This window comes from Microtus oregoni, unplaced genomic scaffold, assembly GCF_018167655.1.
Source record: "Microtus oregoni isolate MIOR12 unplaced genomic scaffold, Mior012 000000F_ref0000247, whole genome shotgun sequence".
Classification (NCBI taxonomy): Eukaryota; Metazoa; Chordata; class Mammalia; order Rodentia; family Cricetidae; genus Microtus; species Microtus oregoni.
The window spans coordinates 32,955,973-32,979,911 of record NW_024543059.1 but is presented as its reverse complement, the minus strand read 5'-3'; the positions used below and the strand labels follow the sequence as shown (position 1 = coordinate 32,979,911).

Below are 23,939 nucleotides of genomic sequence, written 5' to 3'. Positions count from 1 at the left end.
TTGAGCAGGCTAAAAAGGGGCCATCACTCAGGGTTGGCACTAGTCCACGGGCCATTGATCAGGGATATCTCGAGTGGCACAATGATCCCCCTCCACGGAATCATGCTCTCGGGCCCTGGTCAGCATCAGCAGTCCTTTTCTGGTCATCAAGTGCATGCCGTGGATGGCCCTGACAACACGTTTCTTCTTTCCCAAGGGGGCAGTTAACAAGAACAGAAGGGCTTCTGATCAAATCAGAGCAGGGCATCCATCGTGCTGAACCTTTGTGCCAACCATGTGAATACATACCTCCAAGACACTGTTTGCGGCACTGGTAAGCAATGGTACTTTGTCCAAACCCCAGGCGGAGCTTTGCTCTCTCGAGAGCTGGGTCAATGATGACAAACCAATGTCACGAAGAGAGATGATGACATAAAAATCATGCTCAATAGGATTACGCTGAGGCCCAGACTAAAAGACGGGGGCAGTGGGGTTCCTGGTCTACCTGGGGCCCGCTTGGGCCAGGGTGCAGGCCAAAATCCCCATGCTGTTTCTCCCCATCGCAGACCCGCATTTGGTCCAGGGGCACGACCTTAGAAGAACACTGAGTGCTCCCTCAAATGGCACCTCATGTCAAACTTTGCTCTTGAGCCAGTCTCCATGTCCAAAGCCCAGCTCACGTTCCCATCATCTCTTCTGCCTTTCAGTGACTGGGGATGCTGACTTGGAGCACACGTCAACACACTTTTCTTCAGGTAAGTGGAAAGATTAGCCCATAGGCTTTGATCTCTCCAGGCCCTGTTCCTTCACCTGTTCATATTTCGGAAACTCTAAGAGAAGATACTCAAGTTAGAAGCCCAGGATCCAGTAGTTTTGGCCTTGATTCCTAGAATGTGAAAACCCATAGGCCTCGGTGTCCAGAATGGCATTCCAAATGGACAACCTTGGAAAATTCCAAAGGACATGGACATGAGCCACAGATCTGGGGCCTCAGAATAGGTCACAAGGAGGAGTCATAATGGTGGGTCCTTCTACGGTTCCCATGACACCTAGAGAAGAACTGGAAATTTCATTCTGTGACTCTTGTTTTCATTATGGCCGATCTTAGTCTGGAGCAGAGCAGGCCTGTTTTTCGTCCTGCCTGGCTCCCACCCGGCTAGCTTTACACCAAAAATTGCAACACACAAATTGTCTTCATTTAAACACTGCTTGGCCCATTAGATATAGCCTCTTACCGGCTAAATCTCACATCTTGATTTACCCATTTCTATTAATGTGTATAGCAACAGGAGGTGTCCATCTTGGGCCATCTTGGGCCAGAGCTTCTTTGCGTTTGCCTCACTTCCCTCCGTCCCAGCATTCTGTTCTGTCTACTCCGCCCACCTGATTTTCTGTGCTATCCATAGGCCAAGAAAGTTTCCTTTTTAAATAACCAATGAAAGTGACACATAGACAGATGACCCTCCTATATCAGCTGATGATCCTGATTGGGACTGCCTGAGAAAGAAGTTCTAGTCAGCTTTGGCAGTGGCTTTCGAAGCGAATGCCTTGCCATAATGGACTTTCGGGATGAATTGCCATTTGGCATGTCCGGGACACATTTGGCGGTCCAGAGTTCTTTCCCAGTGCTAATTCAACACAGGGAACACTAGTATATCAAATGGCACCTGGGCATCCTCAACCTTGCCTCCTCTACCTGTGATTTAGTGAACTTGACCTACCTTTCCAGCAAGGCAAAAAGGGAGACAATTCTGGATGCCCTACCAAGAAAGATGGTCTCTTCAGGGCGCTGGAGCCAGGAAGGCAGTCTGGTTTTGAGAAGTTTGTAGCCCACAGCAGAGGCCGTGCCTATCATGCATAGCCCCATGCATAGCCATCTTCCCTGGAAGACATTGCCTTCAACATTCTGCCTAGGACTAGGAATATCCCCAGAGATGCAGAGAAGGCCAGACCCAGCACAATCTCTGGTGGTGCAAAAACAGTCATAAGAGAATGGATTCTTTCTCCATTAGTGTGTGGATGATGGGAGGCAGAGTTGAATGAGACACATGGGTAGCATGTCAATGGTAGCCAGGTCTCAGACCTTAGAATGCCTGATGCTGGAAAGGCAAGATTCCAAGGTATCAAAGGCCTGCCTACTGATTGACAATCGGCAGCAGTCTCATGCTAGCAATCAGAGCAGTCAGCGGGAAGAGCATGCTCCTGAGTGCCTGGACTTTGCTTGGGCAGCCTAAAAAGGGGCCATCACTCAGGGTTGGCACTAGTCCTCGGGCCATTGATCAGGGATATCTCGAGTGGCACAATGATCCCCCTCCACGGAATCATGCTCTCGGGCCCTGGTCAGCATCAGCAGTCCTTTTCTGGTCATCAAGTGCATGCCGTGGATGGCCCTGACAACACGTTTCTTCTTTCCCAAGGGGGCAGTTAACAAGAACAGAAGGGCTTCTGATCAAATCAGAGCAGGGCATCCATCGTGCTGAACCTTTGTGCCAACCATGTGAATACATACCTCCAAGACACTGTTTGCGGCACTGGTAAGCAATGGTACTTTGTCCAAACCCCAGGCGGAGCTTTGCTCTCTCGAGAGCTGGGTCAATGATGACAAACCAATGTCACGAAGAGAGATGATGACATAAAAATCATGCTCAATAGGATTACGCTGAGGCCCAGACTAAAAGACGGGGGCAGTGGGGTTCCTGGTCTACCTGGGGCCCGCTTGGGCCAGGGTGCAGGCCAAAATCCCCATGCTGTTTCTCCCCATCGCAGACCCGCATTTGGTCCAGGGGCACGACCTTAGCAGAACACTGAGTGCTCCCTCAAATGGCACCTCATGTCAAACTTTGCTCTTGAGCCAGTCTCCATGTCCAAAGCCCAGCTCACGTTCCCATCATCTCTTCTGCCTTTCAGTGACTGGGGATGCTGTCTTGGAGCACACGTCAACACACTTTTCTTCAGGTAAGTGGAAAGATTAGCCCATAGGCTTTGATCTCTCCAGGCCCTGTTCCTTCACCTGTTCATATTTCTGAAACTCTAAGAGAAGATACTCAAGTTAGAAGCCCAGGATCCAGTAGTTTTGGCCTTGATTCCTAGAATGTGAAAACCCATAGGCCTCGGTGTCCAGAATGGCATTCCAAATGAACAACCTTGGAAAATTCCAAAGGACATGGACATGAGCCACAGATCTGGGGCCTCAGAATAGGTCACAAGGAGGAGTCATAATGGTGGGTCCTTCTACGGTTCCCATGACACCTAGAGAAGAACAGGAAATTTAATTCTGTGACTCTTGTTTTCATTATGGCCGATCTTAGTCTGGAGCAGAGCAGGCCTGTTTTTCGTCCTGCCTGGCTCCCGCCCGGCTAGCTTTACACCAAAAATTGCAACACACAAATTGTCTTCATTTAAACACTGCTTGGCCCATTAGATCTAGAATCTTACTGGCTAAATCTCACATCTTGATTTACCCATTTCTATTAATGTGTATAGCAACAGGAGGTGTCCATCTTGGGCCATCTTGGGCCAGAGCTTCTTTGCGTTTGCCTCACTTCCCTCCGTCCCAGCATTCTCTTCTGTCTACTCCGCCCACCTGATTTTCTGTGCTATCCATAGGCCAAGAAAGTTTCCTTTTTAAATAACCAATGAAAGTGACACATAGACAGATGACCCTCCTACATCAGCTGATGATCCTGATTGGGACTGCCCGAGAAAGAAGTTCTAGTCAGCTTTGGCAGTGGCTTTCGAAGCGAATGCCTTGCCATAATGGACTTTCGGGATGAATTGCCATTTGGCATGTCCGGGACACATTTGGCGGTCCAGAGTTCTTTCCCAGTGCTAATTCAACACAGGGAACACTAGTATATCAAATGGCACCTGGGCATCCTCAACCTTGCCTCCTCTACCTGTGATTTAGTGAACTTGACCTACCTTTCCAGCAAGGCAAAAAGGGAGACAATTCTGGATGCTCTACCAAGAAAGATGGTCTCTTCAGGGCGCTGGAGCCAGGAAGGCAGTCTGGTTTTGAGAAGTTTGTAGCCCACAGCAGAGGCCGTGCCTATCATGCATAGCCCCATGCATAGCCATCTTCCCTGGAAGACATTGCCTTCAACATTCTGCCTAGGACTAGGAATATCCCCAGAGATGCAGAGAAGGCCAGACCCAGCACAATCTCTGGTGGTGCAAAAACAGTCATAAGAGAATGGATTCTTTCTCCATTAGTGTGTGGATGATGGGAGGCAGAGTTGAATGAGACACATGGGTAGCATGTCAATGGTAGCCAGGTCTCAGACCTTAGAATGCCTGATGCTGGAAAGGCAAGATTCCAAGGTATCAAAGCCCTGCCTACTGATTGACAATCGGCAGCAGTCTCATGCTAGCAATCAGAGCAGTCAGCGGGAAGAGCATGCTCCTGAGTGCCTGGACTTTGCTTGAGCAGGCTAAAAAGGGGCCATCACTCAGGGTTGGCACTAGTCCTCGGGCCAATGATCAGGGATATCTCGAGTGGCACAATGATCCCCCTCCACGGAATCATGCTCTCGGGCCCTGGTCAGCATCAGCAGTCCGTTTCTGGTCATCAAGTGCACGCCGAGGATGACAACACGGTGTTTCTTCTTTCCCAAGGGGGCTGTTAACAAGAACAGAAGGGCTTCTGATCAAATCAGAGCAGGGCATCCACATTTCTATTAATGTGTATAGCAACAGGAGGTGTCCATCTTGGGCCATCTTGGGCCAGAGCTTCTTTGTGTTTGCCTCACTTCCCTCCGTCCCAGCATTCTGTTCTGTCTACTCCACCCACCTGATTTTCTGTGCTATCCATAGGCCAAGAAAGTTTCCTTTTTAAATAACCAATGAAAGTGACACATAGACAGATGACCCTCCTACATCAGCTGATGATCCTGATTGGGACTGCCTGAGAAAGAAGTTCTAGTCAGCTTTGGCAGTGGCTTTCGAAGCGAATGCCTTGCCATAATGGACTTTCGGGATGAATTGCCATTTGGCATGTCCGGGACACATTTGGCGGTCCAGAGTTCTTTCCCAGTGCTAATTCAACACAGAGAACACTAGTATATCAAATGGCACCTGGGCATCCTCAACCTTGCCTCCTCTACCTGTGATTTAGTGACCTTGACCTACCTTTCCAGCATGGCAAAAAGGGAGACAATTCTGGATGCTCTACCAAGAAAGATGGTCTCTTCAGGGCGATGGAGCCAGGAAGGCAGTCTGGTTTTGAGAAGTTTGTAGCCCACAGCAGAGGCCGTGCCTATCATGCATAGCCCCATGCATAGCCATATTCCCTGGAAGACATTGCCTTCAACATTCTTCCTAGGACTAGGAATATCCCCAGAGATGCAGAGAAGGCCAGACCCAGCACAATCTCTTGTGGTGCAAAAACAGTCATAAGAGAATGGATTCTTTCTCCATTAGTGTGTGGATGATGGGAGGCAGAGTTGAATGAAACACATGGGTAGCATGTCAAGTGGAGGCCAGGTCTCAGACCTTAGAATGCCTGATGCTGGAAAGGCAAGTTTCCAAGGTATCAAAGGCCTGCCTACTGATTGACAATCGGCAGCACTCTCATGCTAGCAATCAGAGCAGTCAGCGGGAAGAGCATGCTCCTGAGTGACTGGACTTTGCTTGGGCAGGCTAAAAAGGGGCCATCACTCAGGGTTGGCACTAGTCCTCGGGCCATTGATCAGGGATATCTCGCGTGGCACAATGATCCCCCTCCACGGAATCATGCTCTCGGGCCCTGGTCAGCATCAGCAGTCCTTTTCTGGTCATCAAGTGCATGCCGTGGATGGCCCTGACAACACGTTTCTTCTTTCCCAAGGGGGCAGTTAACAAGAACAGAAGGGCTTCTGATCAAATCAGAGCAGGGCATCCATCGTGCTGAACCTTTGTGCCAACCATGTGAATACATACCTCCAAGACACTGTTTGCGGCACTGGTAAGCAATGGTACTTTGTCCAAACCCCAGGCGGAGCTTTGCTCTCTCGAGAGCTGGGTCAATGATGACAAACCAATGTCACGAAGAGAGATGATGACATAAAAATCATGCTCAATAGGATTACGCTGAGGCCCAGACTAAAGGACGGGGGCAGTGGGGTTCCTGGTCTACCTGGGGCCCGCTTGGGCCAGGGTGCAGGCCAAAATCCCCATGCTGTTTCTCCCCATCGCAGACCCGCATTTGGTCCAGGGGCACGACCTTAGAAGAACACTGAGTGCTCCCTCAAATGGCACCTCATGTCAAACTTTGCTCTTGAGCCAGTCTCCATGTCCAAAGCCCAGCTCACGTTCCCATCATCTCTTCTGCCTTTCCGTGACTGGGGATGCTGACTTGGAGCACACGTCAACACACTTTTCTTCAGGTAAGTGGAAAGATTAGCCCATAGGCTTTGATCTCTCCAGGCCCTGTTCCTTCACCTGTTCATATTTCTGAAACTCTAAGAGAAGATACTCAAGTTAGAAGCCCAGGATCCAGTAGTTTTGGCCTTGATTCCTAGAATGTGAAAACCCATAGGCCTCGGTGTCCAGAATGGCTTTCCAAATGGACCACCTTGGAAAATTCCAAAGGACATGGACATGAGCCACCGATCTGGGGCCTCAGAATAGGTCACAAGGAGGACTCATAATGGTGGGTCCTTCTACGGTTCCCATGACACCTAGAGAAGAACTGGAAATTTAATTCTATGACTCTTGTTTTCATTATGGCTGATCTTAGTCTGGAGCAGAGCAGGCCTGTTTTTCGTCCTGCCCGGCTCCCGCCCGGCTAGCATTACACCAAAAATTGCAACACACAAATTGTCTTCATTTAAACACTGCTTGGCCCATTAGATCTAGCCTCTTACCGGCTAAATCTCACATCTTGATTTACCCATTTCTATTAATGTGTATAGCAACAGGAGGTGTCCATCTTGGGCCATCTTGGGCCAGAGCTTCTTTGCGTTTGCCTCACTTCCCTCCATCCCAGCATTCTGTTCTGTCTACTCCACCCACCTGATTTTCTGTGCTATCCATAGGCCAAGAAAGTTTCCTTTTTAAATAACCAATGAAAGTGCCACATAGACAGATGACCCTCCTATATCAGCTGATGATCCTGATTGTGACTGCCTGAAAAAGAAGTTCTAATCAGCTTTGGCAGTGGCTTTCGAAGCGAATGCCTTGCCATAATGGACTTTCGGGATGAATTGCCATTTGGCATGTCCGGGACACATTTGGCGGTCCAGAGTTCTTTCCCAGTGCTAATTCAACACAGGGAACACTAGTATATCAAATGGCACCTGGGCATCCTCAACCTTGCCTCCTCTACCTGTGATTTAGTGAACTTGACCTACCTTTCCAGCAAGGCAAAAAGGGAGACAATTCTGGATGCTCTACCAAGAAAGATGGTCTCTTCAGGGCGCTGGAGCCAGGAAGGCAGTCTGGTTTTGAGAAGTTTGTAGCACACAGCAGAGGCCGTGCCTATCATGCATAGCCCCATGCATAGCCATCTTCCCTGGAAGACATTGCCTTCAACATTCTGCCTAGGACTAGGAATATCCCCAGAGATGCAGAGAAGGCCAGACCCAGCACAATCTCTGGTGGTGCAAAAACAGTCATAAGAGAATGGATTCTTTCTCCATTAGTGTGTGGATGATGGGAGGCAGAGTTGAATGAGACACATGGGTAGCATGTCAAGTGGAGGCCAGGTCTCAGACCTTAGAATGCCTGATGCTGGAAAGGCAAGATTCCAAGGTATCAAGGCCTGCCTACTGATTGACAATCGGCAGCAGTCTCATGCTAGCAATCAGAGCAGTCAGCGGGAAGAGCATGCTCCTGAGTGACTGAACTTTGCTTGGGCAGGCTAAAAAGGGGCCATCACTCAGGGTTGGCACTAGTCCTCGGGCCAATGATCAGGGATATCTCGAGTGGCACAATGATCCCCCTCCACGGAATCATGCTCTCGGGCCCTGGTCAGCATCAGCAGTCCGTTTCTGGTCATCAAGTGCACGCCGAGGATGACAACACGGAGTTTCTTCTTTCCCAAGGGGGCTGTTAACAAGAACAGAAGGGCTTCTGATCAAATCAGAGCAGAGCATCCACATTTCTATTAATGTGTATAGCAACAGGAGGTGTCCATCTTGGGCCATCTTGGGCCAGAGCTTCTTTGTGTTTGCCTCACTTCCCTCCGTCCCAGCATTCTGTTCTGTCTACTCCACCCACCTGATTTTCTGTGCTATCCATAGGCCAAGAAAGTTTCCTTTTTAAATAACCAATGAAAGTGACACATAGACAGATGACCCTCCTACATCAGCTGATGATCCTGATTGGGACTGCCCGAGAAAGAAGTTCTAGTCAGCTTTGGCAGTGGCTTTCAAAGCGAATGCCATGCCATAATGGAGTTTCGGGATGAATTGCCATTTTTCATGTCCGGGACACATTTGGCGGTCCAGAGTTCTTTCCCAGTGCTAATTCAACACAGGGAACACTAGTATATCAAATGGCACCTGGGCATCCTCAACCTTGCCTCCTCTACCTGTGATTTAGTGAACTTGACCTGCCTTTCCAGCAAGGCAAAAAGGGAGACAATTCTGGATGCTCTACCATGACAGATGGTCTCTTCAGGGCGCTGGAGCCAGGAAGGCAGTCTGATTTTGAGAAGTTTGTAGCACACAGCAGAGGCCGTGCCTATCATGCATAGCCCCATGCATAGCCATCTTCCCTTGAAGACATTGCCTTCAACATTCTGCCTAGGACTAGGAATATCCCTAGAGATGTAGAGAAGGCCAGACCCAGGACAATCTCTGGTGGTGCAAAAACAGTCATAAGAGAATGGATTCTTTCTCCATTAATGTGTGGATGATGGGAGGCAGAGTTGAATGAGACACATGGGTAGCATGTCAAGTGGAGGCCAGGTCTCAGACCTTAGAATGCCTGATGCTGGAAAGGCAAGATTCCAAGGTATCAAAGCCCTGCCTACTGATTGACAATCGGCAGCAGTCTCATGCTAGCAATCAGAGCAGTCAGCGGGAAGAGCATACTCCTGAGTGACTGAACTTTGCTTGGGCATGCTAAAAAGGGGCCATCACTCAGGGTTGGCACTAGTCCTCGGGCCATTGATCAGGGATATCTCGAGTGGCACAATGATCCCCCTCCACGGAATCATGTTCTCGAGCCCTGGTCAGCATCAGCAGTCCTCTTCTGGTCATCAAGTGCACGCCGAGAGTGACAACACGTTGTTTCTTCTTTCCCAAAGGGGCCGTTAACAAGAACAGAAGGGCTTCTGATCAAATCAGAGCAGGGCATCCATCGTGCTGAACCTTTGTGCCAAACATGTGAATACATACCTCCAAGACACTGTTTGCGGCACTGGTAAGCAATGGTACTTTGTCCAAACCCCAGGCGGAGCTTTGCTCTCTCGAGAGCTGGGTCAATGATGACAAACCAATGTCACGAAGAGAGATGATGACATAAAAATCATGCTCAATAGGATTACGCTGAGGCCCAGACTAAAAGACGGGGGCAGTGGGGTTCCTGGTCTACCTGGGGCCCGCTTGGGCCAGGGTGCAGGCCAAAATCCCCATGCTGTTTCTCCCCATCAAAGACCCGCATTTGGTCCAGGGGCACGACCTTAGAAGAACACTGAGTGCTCCCTCAAATGGCACCTCATGTCAAACTTTGCTCTTGAGCCAGTCTCCATGTCCAAAGCCCAGCTCACGTTCCCATCATCTCTTCTGCCTTTCAGTGACTGGGGATGCTGACTTGGAGCACACGTCAACACACTTTTCTTCAGGTAAGTGGAAAGATTAGCCCATAGGCTTTGATCTCTCCAGGCCCTGTTCCTTCACCTGTTCATATTTCTGAAACTCTAAGAGAAGATACTCAAGTTAGAAGCCCAGGATCCAGTAGTTTTGGCCTTGATTCCTAGAATGTGAAAACGCATAGGCCTCGGTGTCCAGAATGGCTTTCCAAATGGACCACCTTGGAAAATTCCAAAGGACATGGACATGAGCCACCGATCTGGGGCCTCAGAATAGGTCACAAGGAGGACTCATAATGGTGGGTCCTTCTACGGTTCCCATGACACCTAGAGAAGAACTGGAAATTTAATTCTATGACTCTTGTTTTCATTATGGCTGATCTTAGTCTGGAGCAGAGCAGGCCTGTTTTTCGTCCTGCCCGGCTCCCGCCCGGCTAGCATTACACCAAAAATTGCAACACACAAATTGTCTTCATTTAAACACTGCTTGGCCCATTAGATCTAGCCTCTTACCGGCTAAATCTCACATCTTGATTTACCCATTTCTATTAATGTGTATAGCAACAGGAGGTGTCCATCTTGGGCCATCTTGGGCCAGAGCTTCTTTGCGTTTGCCTCACTTCCCTCCATCCCAGCATTCTGTTCTGTCTACTCCACCCACCTGATTTTCTGTGCTATCCATAGGCCAAGAAAGTTTCCTTTTTAAATAACCAATGAAAGTGCCACATAGACAGATGACCCTCCTACATCAGCTGATGATCCTGATTGTGACTGCCTGAAAAAGAAGTTCTAATCAGCTTTGGCAGTGGCTTTCGAAGCGAATGCCTTGCCATAATGGACTTTCGGGATGAATTGCCATTTGGCATGTCCGGGACACATTTGGCGGTCCAGAGTTCTTTCCCAGTGCTAATTCAACACAGGGAACACTAGTATATCAAATGGCACCTGGGCATCCTCAACCTTGCCTCCTCTACCTGTGATTTAGTGAACTTGACCTACCTTTCCAGCAAGGCAAAAAGGGAGACAATTCTGGATGCTCTACCAAGAAAGATGGTCTCTTCAGGGCGCTGGAGCCAGGAAGGCAGTCTGGTTTTGAGAAGTTTGTAGCACACAGCAGAGGCCGTGCCTATCATGCATAGCCCCATGCATAGCCATCTTCCCTGGAAGACATTGCCTTCAACATTCTGCCTAGGACTAGGAATATCCCCAGAGATGCAGAGAAGGCCAGACCCAGCACAATCTCTGGTGGTGCAAAAACAGTCATAAGAGAATGGATTCTTTCTCCATTAGTGTGTGGATGATGGGAGGCAGAGTTGAATGAGACACATGGGTAGCATGTCAAGTGGAGGCCAGGTCTCAGACCTTAGAATGCCTGATGCTGGAAAGGCAAGATTCCAAGGTATCAAGGCCTGCCTACTGATTGACAATCGGCAGCAGTCTCATGCTAGCAATCAGAGCAGTCAGCGGGAAGAGCATGCTCCTGAGTGACTGAACTTTGCTTGGGCAGGCTAAAAAGGGGCCATCACTCAGGGTTGGCACTAGTCCTCGGGCCAATGATCAGGGATATCTCGAGTGGCACAATGATCCCCCTCCACGGAATCATGCTCTCGGGCCCTGGTCAGCATCAGCAGTCCGTTTCTGGTCATCAAGTGCACGCCGAGGATGACAACACGGTGTTTCTTCTTTCCCAAGGGGGCTGTTAACAAGAACAGAAGGGCTTCTGATCAAATCAGAGCAGAGCATCCACATTTCTATTAATGTGTATAGCAACAGGAGGTGTCCATCTTGGGCCATCTTGGGCCAGAGCTTCTTTGTGTTTGCCTCACTTCCCTCCGTCCCAGCATTCTGTTCTGTCTACTCCACCCACCTGATTTTCTGTGCTATCCATAGGCCAAGAAAGTTTCCTTTTTAAATAACCAATGAAAGTGACACATAGACAGATGACCCTCCTACATCAGCTGATGATCCTGATTGGGACTGCCTGAGAAAGAAGTTCTAGTCAGCTTTGGCAGTGGCTTTCAAAGCGAATGCCATGCCATAATGGAGTTTCGGGATGAATTGCCATTTGGCATGTCCGGGACACATTTGGCGGTCCAGAGTTCTTTCCCAGTGCTAATTCAACACAGGGAACACTAGTATATCAAATGGCACCTGGGCATCCTCAACCTTGCCTCCTCTAACTGTGATTTAGTGAACTTGACCTGCCTTTCCAGCAAGGCAAAAAGGGAGACAATTCTGGATGCTCTACCATGACAGATGGTCTCTTCAGGGCGCTGGAGCCAGGAAGGCAGTCTGATTTTGAGAAGTTTGTAGCACACAGCAGAGGCCGTGCCTATCATGCATAGCCCCATGCATAGCCATCTTCCCTTGAAGACATTGCCTTCAACATTCTGCCTAGGACTAGGAATATCCCTAGAGATGTAGTGAAGGCCAGACCCAGGACAATCTCTGGTGGTGCAAAAACAGTCATAAGAGAATGGAATCTTTCTCCATTAATGTGTGGATGATGGGAGGCAGAGTTGAATGAGACACATGGGTAGCATGTCAAGTGGAGGCCAGGTCTCAGACCTTAGAATGCCTGATGCTGGAAAGGCAAGATTCCAAGGTATCAAAGCCCTGCCTACTGATTGACAATCGGCAGCAGTCTCATGCTAGCAATCAGAGCAGTCAGCGGGAAGAGCATACTCCTGAGTGACTGAACTTTGCTTGGGCATGCTAAAAAGGGGCCATCACTCAGGGTTGGCACTAGTCCTCGGGCCATTGATCAGGGATATCTCGAGTGGCACAATGATCCCCCTCCACGGAATCATGTTCTCGAGCCCTGGTCAGCATCAGCAGTCCTCTTCTGGTCATCAAGTGCACGCCGAGAGTGACAACACGTTGTTTCTTCTTTCCCAAAGGGGCCGTTAACAAGAACAGAAGGGCTTCTGATCAAATCAGAGCAGGGCATCCATCGTGCTGAACCTTTGTGCCAACCATGTGAATACATACCTCCAAGACACTGTTTGCGGCACTGGTAAGCAATGGTACTTTGTCCAAACCCCAGGCGGAGCTTTGATCTCTCAAGAGCTGGGTCAATGGTGACAAACCAATGTCACGAAGAGAGATGATGACATAAAAATCATGCTCAATAGGATTACGCTGAGGCCCAGACTAAAAGACGGGGGCAGTGGGGTTCCTGGTCTACCTGGGGCCTGCTTGGGCCAGGGTGCAGGCCAAAATCCCCATGCTGTTTCTCCCCATCGCAGACCCGCATTTGGTCCAGGGGCACGACCTTAGAAGAACACTGAGTGCTCCCTCAAATGGCACCGCATGTCAAACTTTGCTCTTGAGCCAGTCTCCATGTCCAAAGCCCAGCTCACGTTCCCATCATCTCTTCTGCCTTTCAGTGACTGGGGATGCTGACTTGGAGCACACGTCAACACACTTTTCTTCAGGTAAGTGGAAAGATTAGCCCATAGGCTTTGATCTCTCCAGGCCCTGTTCCTTCACCTGTTCATATTTCTGAAACTCTAAGAGAAGATACTCAAGTTAGAAGCCCAGGATCCAGTAGTTTTGGCCTTGATTCCTAGAATGTGAAAACCCATAGGCCTCGGTGTCCAGAATGGCTTTCCAAATGGACAACCTTGGAAAATTCCAAAGGACATGGACATGAGCCACCGATCTGGGGCCTCAGAATAGGTCACAAGGAGGACTCATAATGGTGGGTCCTTCTACGGTTCCCATGACACCTAGAGAAGAACTGGAAATTTAATTCCGTGACTCTTGTTTTCATTATGGCTGATCTTAGTCTGGAGCAGAGCAGGCCTGTTTTTCGTCCTGCCCGGCTCCCGCCCGGCTAGCTTTACACCAAAAATTGCAACACACAAATTGTCTTCATTTAAACACTGCTTGGCCCATTAGATCTAGCCTCTTACTGGCTAAATCTCACATCTTGATTTAGCCATTTCTATTAATGTGTATAGCAACAGGAGGTGTCCATCTTGGGCCATCTTGGGCCAGAGCTTCTTTGCGTTTGCCTCACTTCCCTCCGTCCCAGCATTCTCTTCTGTCTACTCCGCCCACCTGATTTTCTGTGCTATCCATAGGCCAAGAAAGTTTCCTTTTTAAATAACCAATGAAAGTGACACATAGACAGATGAACCTCCTATATCAGCTGATGATCCTGATTGGGACTGCCTGAAAAAGAAGTTCTAATCAGCTTTGGCAGTGGCTTTCGAAGCGAATGCCTTGCCATAATGGACTTTCGGGATGAATTGCCATTTGGCATGTCCGGGAAACATTTGGCGGTCCAGAGTTCTTTCCCAGTGCTAATTCAACACAGGGAACATTAGTATATCAAATGGCACTTGGGCATCCTCAACCTTGCCTCCTCTACCTGTGATTTAGTGAACTTGACCTACCTTTCCAGCAAGGCAAAAAGGGAGACAATTCTGGATGCTCTACCAAGAAAGATGGTCTCTTCAGGGCGCTGGAGCCAGGAAGGCAGTCTGATTTTGAGAAGTTTGTAGCCCACAGCAGAGGCCGTGCCAATCATGCATAGCCCCATGCATAGCCATGTTCCCTTGAAGACATTGCCTTCAACATTCTGCCTAGGACTAGGAATATCCCCAGAGATGCAGAGAAGGCCAGACCCAGGACAATCTCTGGTGGTGCAAAAACAGTCATAAGAGAATGGATTCTTTCTCCATTAGTGTGTGGATGATGGGAGGCAGAGTTGAATGAGACACATGGGTAGCATGTCCAGTGGAGGCCAGGTCTCAGACCTTAGAATGCCTGATGCTGGAAAGGCAAGATTCCAAGGTATCAAAGCCCTGCCTACTGATTGACAATCGGCAGCAGTCTCATGCTAGCAATCAGAGCAGTCAGCGGGAAGAGCATGCTCCTGAGTGACTGAACTTTGCTTGGGCAGGCTAAAAAGGGGCCATCACTCAGGGTTGGCACTAGTCCTCGGGCCATTGATCAGGGATATCTCGAGTGGCACAATGATCCCCCTCCACGGAATCATGCTCTCGGGCCCTGGTCAGCATCAGCAGTCCGTTTCTGGTCATCAAGTGCCCGCCGAGGATGACAACACGGTGTTTCTTCTTTCCCAAGGGGGCTGTTAACAAGAACAGAAGGGCTTCTGATCAAATCAGAGCAGGGCATCCACATTTCTATTAATGTGTATAGCAACAGGAGGTGTCCATCTTGGGCCATCTTGGGCCAGAGCTTCTTTGTGTTTGCCTCACTTCCCTCCGTCCCAGCATTCTGTTCTGTCTACTCCACCCACCTGATTTTCTGTGCTATCCATAGGCCAAGAAAGTTTCCTTTTTAAATAACCAATGAAAGTGACACATAGACAGATGACCCTCCTACATCAGCTGATGATCCTGATTGGGACTGCCCGAGAAAGAAGTTCTAGTCAGCTTTGGCAGTGGCTTTCAAAGCGAATGCCATGCCATAATGGAGTTTCGGGATGAATTGCCATTTGGCATGTCCGGGACACATTTGGCGGTCCAGAGTTCTTTCCCAGTGCTAATTCAACACAGGGAACACTAGTATATCAAATGGCACCTGGGCATCCTCAACCTTGCCACCTCTACCTGTGATTTAGTGAACTTGACCTGCCTTTCCAGCAAGGCAAAAAGGGAGACAATTCTGGATGCTCTACCATGACAGATGGTCTCTTCAGGGCGCTGGAGCCAGGAAGGCAGTCTGATTTTGAGAAGTTTGTAGAACACAGCAGAGGCCGTGCCTATCATGCATAGCCCCATGCATAGCCATCTTCCCTTGAAGACATTGCCTTCAACATTCTGCCTAGGACTAGGAATATCCCTAGAGATGCAGAGAAGGCCAGACCCAGGACAATCTCTGGTGGTGCAAAAACAGTCATAAGAGAATGGATTCTTTCTCCATTAATGTGTGGATGATGGGAGGCAGAGTTGAATGAGACACATGGGTAGCATGTCAATGGTAGCCAGGTCTCAGACCTTAGAATGCCTGATGCTGGAAAGGCAAGATTCCAAGGTATCAAAGCCCTGCCTACTGATTGACAATCGGCAGCAGTCTCATGCTAGCAATCAGAGCAGTCAGCGGGAAGAGCATGCTCCTGAGTGACTGAACTTTGCCTGGGCATGCTAAAAAGGGGCCATCACTCAGGGTTGGCACTAGTCCTCGGGCCATTGATCAGGGATATCTCGAGTGGCACAAAGATCCCCCTCCACGGAATCATGCTCTCGGGCCCTGGTCAGCATCAGCAGTCCTTTTCTGGTCATCAAGTGCATGCCGTGGATGGCCCTGACAACACGTTTCTTCTTTCCCAAAGGGGCCGTTAACAAGAACAGAAGGGCTTCTGATCAAATCAGAGCAGGGCATCCATCGTGCTGAACCTTTGTGCCAACCATGTGAATACATACCTCCAAGACACTGTTTGCGGCACTGGTAAGCAATGGTACTTTGTCCAAACCCCAGGCGGAGCTTTGCTCTCTCGAGAGCTGGGTCAATGATGACAAACCAATGTCACGAAGAGAGATGATGACATAAAAATCATGCTCAATAGGATTACGCTGAGGCCCAGACTAAAGGACGGGGGCAGTGGGGTTCCTGGTCTACCTGGGGCCCGCTTGGGCCAGGGTGCAGGCCAAAATCCCCATGCTGTTTCTCCCCATCGGAGACCCGCATTTGGTCCAGGGGCACGACCTTAGAAGAACACTGAGTGCTCCCTCAAATGGCACCTCATGTCAAACTTTGCTCTTGAGCCAGTCTCCATGTCCAAAGCCCAGCTCACGTTCCCATCATCTCTTCTGCCTTTCAGTGACTGGGGATGCTGACTTGGAGCACACGTCAACACACTTTTCTTCAGGTAAGTGGATAGATTAGCACATAGGCTTTGATCTCTCCAGGCCCTGTTCCTTCACCTGTTCATATTTCTGAAACTCTAAGAGAAGATACTCAAGTTAGAAGCCCAGGATCCAGTAGTTTTGGCCTTGATTCCTAGAATGTGAAAACCCATAGGCCTCGGTGTCCAGAATGGCATTCCAAATGGACAACCTTGGAAAATTCCAAAGGACATGGACATGAGCCACCGATCTGGGGCCTCAGAATAGGTCACAAGGAGGACTCATAATGGTGGGTCCTTCTACGGTTCCCATGACACCTAGAGAAGAACTGGAAATTTAATTCCGTGACTCTTGTTTTCATTATGGCTGATCTTAGTCTGGAGCAGAGCAGGCTTGTTTTTCGTCCTGCCCGGCTCCCGCCCGGCTAGCTTTACACCAAAAATTGCAACACACAAATTGTCTTCATTTAAACACTGCTTGGCCCATTAGATCTAGCCTCTTACCGGCTAAATCTCACATCTTGATTTACCCATTTCTATTAATGTGTATAGCAACAGGAGGTGTCCATCTTGGGCCATCTTGGGCCAGAGCTTCTTTGCGTTTGCCTCACTTCCCTCCGTCCCAGCATTCTCTTCTGTCTACTCCGCCCACCTGATTTTCTGTGCTATCCATAGGCCAAGAAAGTTTCCTTTTTAAATAACCAATGAAAGTGACACATAGACAGATGAACCTCCTATATCAGCTGATGATCCTGATTGGGACTGCCTGAAAAAGAAGTTCTAATCAGCTTTGGCAGTGGCTTTCGAAGCGAATGCCTTGCCATAATGGACTTTCGGGATGAATTGCCATTTGGCATGTCCGGGAAACATTTGGCGGTCCAGAGTTCTTTCCCAGTGCTAATTCAACACAGGGAACATTAGTATATCAAATGGCACTTGGGCATCCTCAACCTTGCCTCCTCTACCTGTGATTTAGTGAACTTGACCTACCTTTCCAGCAAGGCAAAAAGGGAGACAATTCTGGATGCTCTACCAAGAAAGATGGTCTCTTCAGGGCGCTGGAGCCAGGAAGGCAGTCTGATTTTGAGAAGTTTGTAGCACACAGCAGAGGCCGTGCCAATCATGCATAGCCCCATGCATAGCCATGTTCCCTTGAAGACATTGCCTTCAACATTCTGCCTAGGACTAGGAATATCCCCAGAGATGCAGAGAAGGCCAGACCCAGGACAATCTCTGGTGGTGCAAAAACAGTCATAAGAGAATGGATTCTTTCTCCATTAGTGTGTGGATGATGGGAGGCAGAGTTGAATGAGACACATGGGTAGCATGTCCAGTGGAGGCCAGGTCTCAGACCTTAGAATGCCTGATGCTGGAAAGGCAAGATTCCAAGGTATCAAAGCCCTGCCTACTGATTGACAATCGGCAGCAGTCTCATGCTAGCAATCAGAGCAGTCAGCGGGAAGAGCATGCTCCTGAGTGACTGAACTTTGCTTGGGCAGGCTAAAAAGGGGCCATCACTCAGGGTTGGCACTAGTCCTCGGGCCATTGATCAGGGATATCTCGAGTGGCACAATGATCCCCCTCCACGGAATCATGCTCTCGGGCCCTGGTCAGCATCAGCAGTCCGTTTCTGGTCATCAAGTGCCCGCCGAGGATGACAACACGGTGTTTCTTCTTTCCCAAGGGGGCTGTTAACAAGAACAGAAGGGCTTCTGATCAAATCAGAGCAGGGCATCCACATTTCTATTAATGTGTATAGCAACAGGAGGTGTCCATCTTGGGCCATCTTGGGCCAGAGCTTCTTTGTGTTTGCCTCACTTCCCTCCGTCCCAGCATTCTGTTCTGTCTACTCCACCCACCTGATTTTCTGTGCTATCCATAGGCCAAGAAAGTTTCCTTTTTAAATAACCAATGAAAGTGACACATAGACAGATGACCCTCCTACATCAGCTGATGATCCTGATTGGGACTGCCCGAGAAAGAAGTTCTAGTCAGCTTTGGCAGTGGCTTTCAAAGCGAATGCCATGCCATAATGGAGTTTCGGGATGAATTGCCATTTGGCATGTCCGGGACACATTTGGCGGTCCAGAGTTCTTTCCCAGTGCTAATTCAACACAGGGAACACTAGTATATCAAATGGCACCTGGGCATCCTCAACCTTGCCACCTCTACCTGTGATTTAGTGAACTTGACCTGCCTTTCCAGCAAGGCAAAAAGGGAGACAATTCTGGATGCTCTACCATGACAGATGGTCTCTTCAGGGCGCTGGAGCCAGGAAGGCAGTCTGATTTTGAGAAGTTTGTAGAACACAGCAGAGGCCGTGCCTATCATGCATAGCCCCATGCATAGCCATCTTCCCTTGAAGACATTGCCTTCAACATTCTGCCTAGGACTAGGAATATCCCTAGAGATGCAGAGAAGGCCAGACCCAGGACAATCTCTGGTGGTGCAAAAACAGTCATAAGAGAATGGATTCTTTCTCCATTAATGTGTGGATGATGGGAGGCAGAGTTGAATGAGACACATGGGTAGCATGTCAATGGTAGCCAGGTCTCAGACCTTAGAATGCCTGATGCTGGAAAGGCAAGATTCCAAGGTATCAAAGCCCTGCCTACTGATTGACAATCGGCAGCAGTCTCATGCTAGCAATCAGAGCAGTCAGCGGGAAGAGCATGCTCCTGAGTGACTGAACTTTGCCTGGGCATGCTAAAAAGGGGCCATCACTCAGGGTTGGCACTAGTCCTCGGGCCATTGATCAGGGATATCTCGAGTGGCACAAAGATCCCCCTCCACGGAATCATGCTCTCGGGCCCTGGTCAGCATCAGCAGTCCTTTTCTGGTCATCAAGTGCATGCCGTGGATGGCCCTGACAACACGTTTCTTCTTTCCCAAAGGGGCCGTTAACAAGAACAGAAGGGCTTCTGATCAAATCAGAGCAGGGCATCCATCGTGCTGAACCTTTGTGCCAACCATGTGAATACATACCTCCAAGACACTGTTTGCGGCACTGGTAAGCAATGGTACTTTGTCCAAACCCCAGGCGGAGCTTTGCTCTCTCGAGAGCTGGGTCAATGATGACAAACCAATGTCACGAAGAGAGATGATGACATAAAAATCATGCTCAATAGGATTACGCTGAGGCCCAGACTAAAGGACGGGGGCAGTGGGGTTCCTGGTCTACCTGGGGCCCGCTTGGGCCAGGGTGCAGGCCAAAATCCCCATGCTGTTTCTCCCCATCGGAGACCCGCATTTGGTCCAGGGGCACGACCTTAGAAGAACACTGAGTGCTCCCTCAAATGGCACCTCATGTCAAACTTTGCTCTTGAGCCAGTCTCCATGTCCAAAGCCCAGCTCACGTTCCCATCATCTCTTCTGCCTTTCAGTGACTGGGGATGCTGACTTGGAGCACACGTCAACACACTTTTCTTCAGGTAAGTGGATAGATTAGCACATAGGCTTTGATCTCTCCAGGCCCTGTTCCTTCACCTGTTCATATTTCTGAAACTCTAAGAGAAGATACTCAAGTTAGAAGCCCAGGATCCAGTAGTTTTGGCCTTGATTCCTAGAATGTGAAAACCCATAGGCCTCGGTGTCCAGAATGGCATTCCAAATGGACAACCTTGGAAAATTCCAAAGGACATGGACATGAGCCACCGATCTGGGGCCTCAGAATAGGTCACAAGGAGGACTCATAATGGTGGGTCCTTCTACGGTTCCCATGACACCTAGAGAAGAACTGGAAATTTAATTCCGTGACTCTTGTTTTCATTATGGCTGATCTTAGTCTGGAGCAGAGCAGGCTTGTTTTTCGTCCTGCCCGGCTCCCGCCCGGCTAGCTTTACACCAAAAATTGCAACACACAAATTGTCTTCATTTAAACACTGCTTGGCCCATTAGATCTAGCCTCTTACCGGCTAAATCTCACATCTTGATTTACCCATTTCTATTAATGTGTATAGCAACAGGAGGTGTCCATCTTGGGCCATCTTGGGCCAGAGCTTCTTTGCGTTTGCCTCACTTCCCTCCGTCCCAGCATTCTCTTCTGTCTACTCCGCCCACCTGATTTTCTGTGCTATCCATAGGCCAAGAAAGTTTCCTTTTTAAATAACCAATGAAAGTGACACATAGACAGATGACCCTCCTATATCAGCTGATGATCCTGATTGGGACTGCCTGAAAAAGAAGTTCTAATCAGCTTTGGCAGTGGCTTTCGAAGCGAATGCCTTGCCATAATGGACTTTCGGGATGAATTGAGATTTGGCATGTCCGGGAAACATTTGGTGGTCCAGAGTTCTTTTCCAGTGCTAATTCAACACAGGGAACACTAGTATATCAAATGGCACCTGGGCATCCTCAACCTTGCCTCCTCTACCTGTGATTTAGTGAACTTGACCTACCTTTCCAGCAAGGCAAAAAGGGAGACAATTCTGGATGCTCTACCAAGAAAGATGGTCTCTTCAGGGCGTTGGAGCCAGGAAGGCAGTCTGATTTTGAGAAGTTTGTAGCACACAGCAGAGGCCGTGCCTATCATGCATAGCCCCATGCATAGCCATCTTCCCTGGAAGACATTGCCTTCAACATTCTGCCTAGGACTAGGAATATCCCCAGAGATGCAGAGAAGGCCAGACCCAGCACAATCTCTGGTGGTGCAAAAACAGTCATAAGAGAATGGATTCTTTCTCCATTAGTGTGTGGATGATGGGAGGCAGAGTTGAATGAGACACATGGGTAGCATGTCAAGTGGAGGCCAGGTCTCAGACCTTAGAATGCCTGATGCTGGATAGGCAAGATTCCAAGGTATCAAAGCCCTGCCGTCTGATTGACAATCGGCAGCACTCTCATGCTAGCAATCAGAGCAGTCAGCGGGAAGAGCATGCTCCTGAGTGACTGGACTTTGCTTGGGCAGGCTAAAAAGGGGCCATCACTCAGGGTTGGCACTAGTCCTCGGGCCATTGATCAGGGATATCTCGAGTGCCACAAAGATCCCCCTCCACGGAATCATGCTCTCGGGCCCTGGTCAGCATCAGCAGTCCTTTTCTGGTCATCAAGTGCATGCCGTGGATGGCCCTGACAACACGTTTCTTCTTTCCCAAAGGGGCCGTTAACAAGAACAGAAGGGCTTCTGATCAAATCAGAGCAGGGCATCCATCGTGCTGAACCTTTGTGCCAACCATGTGAATACATACCTCCAAGACACTGTTTGCGGTACTGGTAAGCAATGGTACTTTGTCCAAACCCCAGGCGGAGCTTTGCTCTCTCGAGAGCTGGGTCAATGATGACAAACCAATGTCACGAAGAGAGATGATGACATAAAAATCATGCTCAATAGGATTACGCTGAGGCCCAGACTAAAAGACGGGGGCAGTGGGGTTCCTGGTCTACCTGGGGCCCGCTTGGGCCAGGGTGCAGGCCAAAATCCCCATGCTGTTTCTCCCCATCGCAGACCCGCATTTGGTCCAGGGGCACGACCTTAGAAGAACACTGAGTGCTCCCTCAAATGGCACCTCATGTCAAACTTTGCTCTTGAGCCAGTCTCCATGTCCAAAGCCCAGCTCACGTTCCCATCATCTCTTCTGCCTTTCAGGGACTGGGGATGCTGACTTGGAGCACACGTCAACACACTTTTCTTCAGGTAAGTGGAAAGATTAGCCCATAGGCTTTGATCTCTCCAGGCCCTGTTCCTTCACCTGTTCATATTTCTGAAACTCTAAGAGAAGATACTCAAGTTAGAAGCCCAGGATCCAGTAGTTTTGGCCTTGATTCCTAGAATGTGAAAACCCATAGGCCTCGGTGTCCAGAATGGCATTCCAAATGGACAACCTTGGAAAATTCCAAAGGACATGGACATGAGCCACCGATCTGGGGCCTCAGAATAGGTCACAAGGAGGACTCATAATGGTGGGTCCTTCTACGGTTCCCATGACACCTAGAGAAGAACTGGAAATTTAATTCCTTGACTCTTGTTTTCATTATGGCTGATCTTAGTCTGGAGCAGAGCAGGCCTGTTTTTCGTCCTGCCCGGCTCCCGCCCTGCTAGCTTTACACCAAAAATTGCAACACACAAATTGTCTTCATTTAAACACTGCTTGGCCCATTAGATCTAGCCTCTTACTGGCTAAATCTCACATCTTGATTTAGCCATTTCTATTAATGTGTATAGCAACAGGAGGTGTCCATCTTGGGCCATCTTGGGCCAGAGCTTCTTTGCGTTTGCCTCACTTCCCTCCGTCCCAGCATTCTCTTCTGTCTACTCAGCCCACCTGATTTTCTGTGCTATCCATAGGCCAAGAAAGTTTCCTTTTTAAATAACCAATGAAAGTGACACATAGACAGATGACCCTCCTATATCAGCTGATGATCCTGATTGGGACTGCCTGAAAAAGAAGTTCTAATCAGCTTTGGCAGTGGCTTTCGAAGCGAATGCCTTGCCATAATGGACTTTCGGGATGAATTGCCATTTGGCATGTCCGGGAAACATTTGGCGGTCCAGAGTTCTTTCCCAGTGCTAATTCAACACAGGGAACATTAGTATATCAAATGGCACCTGGGCATCCTCAACCTTGCCTCCTCTACCTGTGATTTAGTGAACTTGACCTACCTTTCCAGCAAGGCAAAAAGGGAGACAATTCTGGATGCTCTACCAAGAAAGATGGTCTCTTCAGGGCGCTGGAGCCAGGAAGGCAGTCTGATTTTGAGAAGTTTGTAGCACACAGCAGAGGCCGTGCCAATCATGCATAGCCCCATGCATAGCCATCTTCCCTTGAAGACATTGCCTTCAACATTCTGCCTAGGACTAGGAATATCCCCAGAGATGCAGAGAAGGCCAGACCCAGTACAATCTCTGGTGGTGCAAAAACAGTCATAAGAGAATAGATTCTTTCACCATTAGTGTGTGGATGATGGGAGGCAGAGTTGAATGAGACACATGGGTAGCATGTCAAGTTGAGGCCAGGTCTCAGACCTTAGAATGCCTGATGCTGGAAAGGCAAGATTCCAAGGTATCAAAGCCCTGCCTACTGATTGACAATCGGCAGCAGTCTCATGCTAGCAATCAGAGCAGTCAGCGGGAAGAGCATGCTCCTGAGTGACTGAACTTTGCTTGGGCAGGCTAAAAAGGGGCCATCACTCAGGGTTGGCACTAGTCCTTGGGCCATTGATCAGGGATATCTCGAGTGGCACAATGATCCCCCTCCACGGAATCATGCTCTCGGGCCCTGGTCAGCATCAGCAGTCCGTTTCTGGTCATCAAGTGCCCGCCGAGGATGACAACACGGTGTTTCTTCTTTCCCAAGGGGGCTGTTAACAAGAACAGAAGGGCTTCTGATCAAATCAGAGCAGGGCATCCACATTTCTATTAATGTGTATAGCAACAGGAGGTGTCCATCTTGGGCCATCTTGGGCCAGAGC

General features: G+C 49.1%; 1 long non-coding RNA gene and 8 other non-coding genes across 10 annotated transcripts; all 9 read left to right on the top strand.

Annotated features, from left to right (window-relative positions):
• Nucleotides 1–368: 368 nt before the first annotated feature.
• Nucleotides 369–447, top strand: LOC121453880. Its single transcript, XR_005975103.1, has one exon. It is a non-coding gene; the product is annotated as a small nucleolar RNA SNORD115 (small nucleolar RNA).
• A 1,949-nt stretch (nucleotides 448–2,396) lies between these two features.
• On the top strand, nucleotides 2,397–21,743 carry LOC121452830. 2 transcript variants are annotated; one of them, XR_005974925.1, is made up of 11 exons: nucleotides 2,397–2,513; nucleotides 2,887–2,934; nucleotides 9,209–9,324; nucleotides 9,698–9,745; nucleotides 12,613–12,728; nucleotides 13,102–13,149; nucleotides 16,020–16,135; nucleotides 16,509–16,556; nucleotides 19,427–19,542; nucleotides 19,916–19,963; nucleotides 21,628–21,743. It is a non-coding gene; the product is annotated as an uncharacterized LOC121452830 (long non-coding RNA). The 2 variants fall into 2 exon arrangements; XR_005974926.1 differs by lacking the exons at nucleotides 2,397–2,513; nucleotides 2,887–2,934 and adding an exon at nucleotides 6,317–6,341.
• Nucleotides 2,569–2,647, top strand: LOC121453874. The gene has a single exon (XR_005975102.1). It is a non-coding gene; the product is annotated as a small nucleolar RNA SNORD115 (small nucleolar RNA).
• Nucleotides 5,976–6,054, top strand: LOC121453873. The gene has a single exon (XR_005975101.1). It is a non-coding gene; the product is annotated as a small nucleolar RNA SNORD115 (small nucleolar RNA).
• LOC121453867 lies at nucleotides 9,380–9,458 on the top strand. The gene has a single exon (XR_005975100.1). It is a non-coding gene; the product is annotated as a small nucleolar RNA SNORD115 (small nucleolar RNA).
• On the top strand, nucleotides 12,784–12,862 carry LOC121453914. The gene has a single exon (XR_005975115.1). It is a non-coding gene; the product is annotated as a small nucleolar RNA SNORD115 (small nucleolar RNA).
• LOC121453865 lies at nucleotides 16,191–16,269 on the top strand. The gene has a single exon (XR_005975099.1). It is a non-coding gene; the product is annotated as a small nucleolar RNA SNORD115 (small nucleolar RNA).
• LOC121453864 lies at nucleotides 19,598–19,676 on the top strand. The gene has a single exon (XR_005975097.1). It is a non-coding gene; the product is annotated as a small nucleolar RNA SNORD115 (small nucleolar RNA).
• Nucleotides 21,744–21,798: 55 nt separating the features above from the next.
• Nucleotides 21,799–21,877, top strand: LOC121453862. The gene has a single exon (XR_005975093.1). It is a non-coding gene; the product is annotated as a small nucleolar RNA SNORD115 (small nucleolar RNA).
• The last annotated feature ends 2,062 nt before the right edge of the window (nucleotides 21,878–23,939 follow it).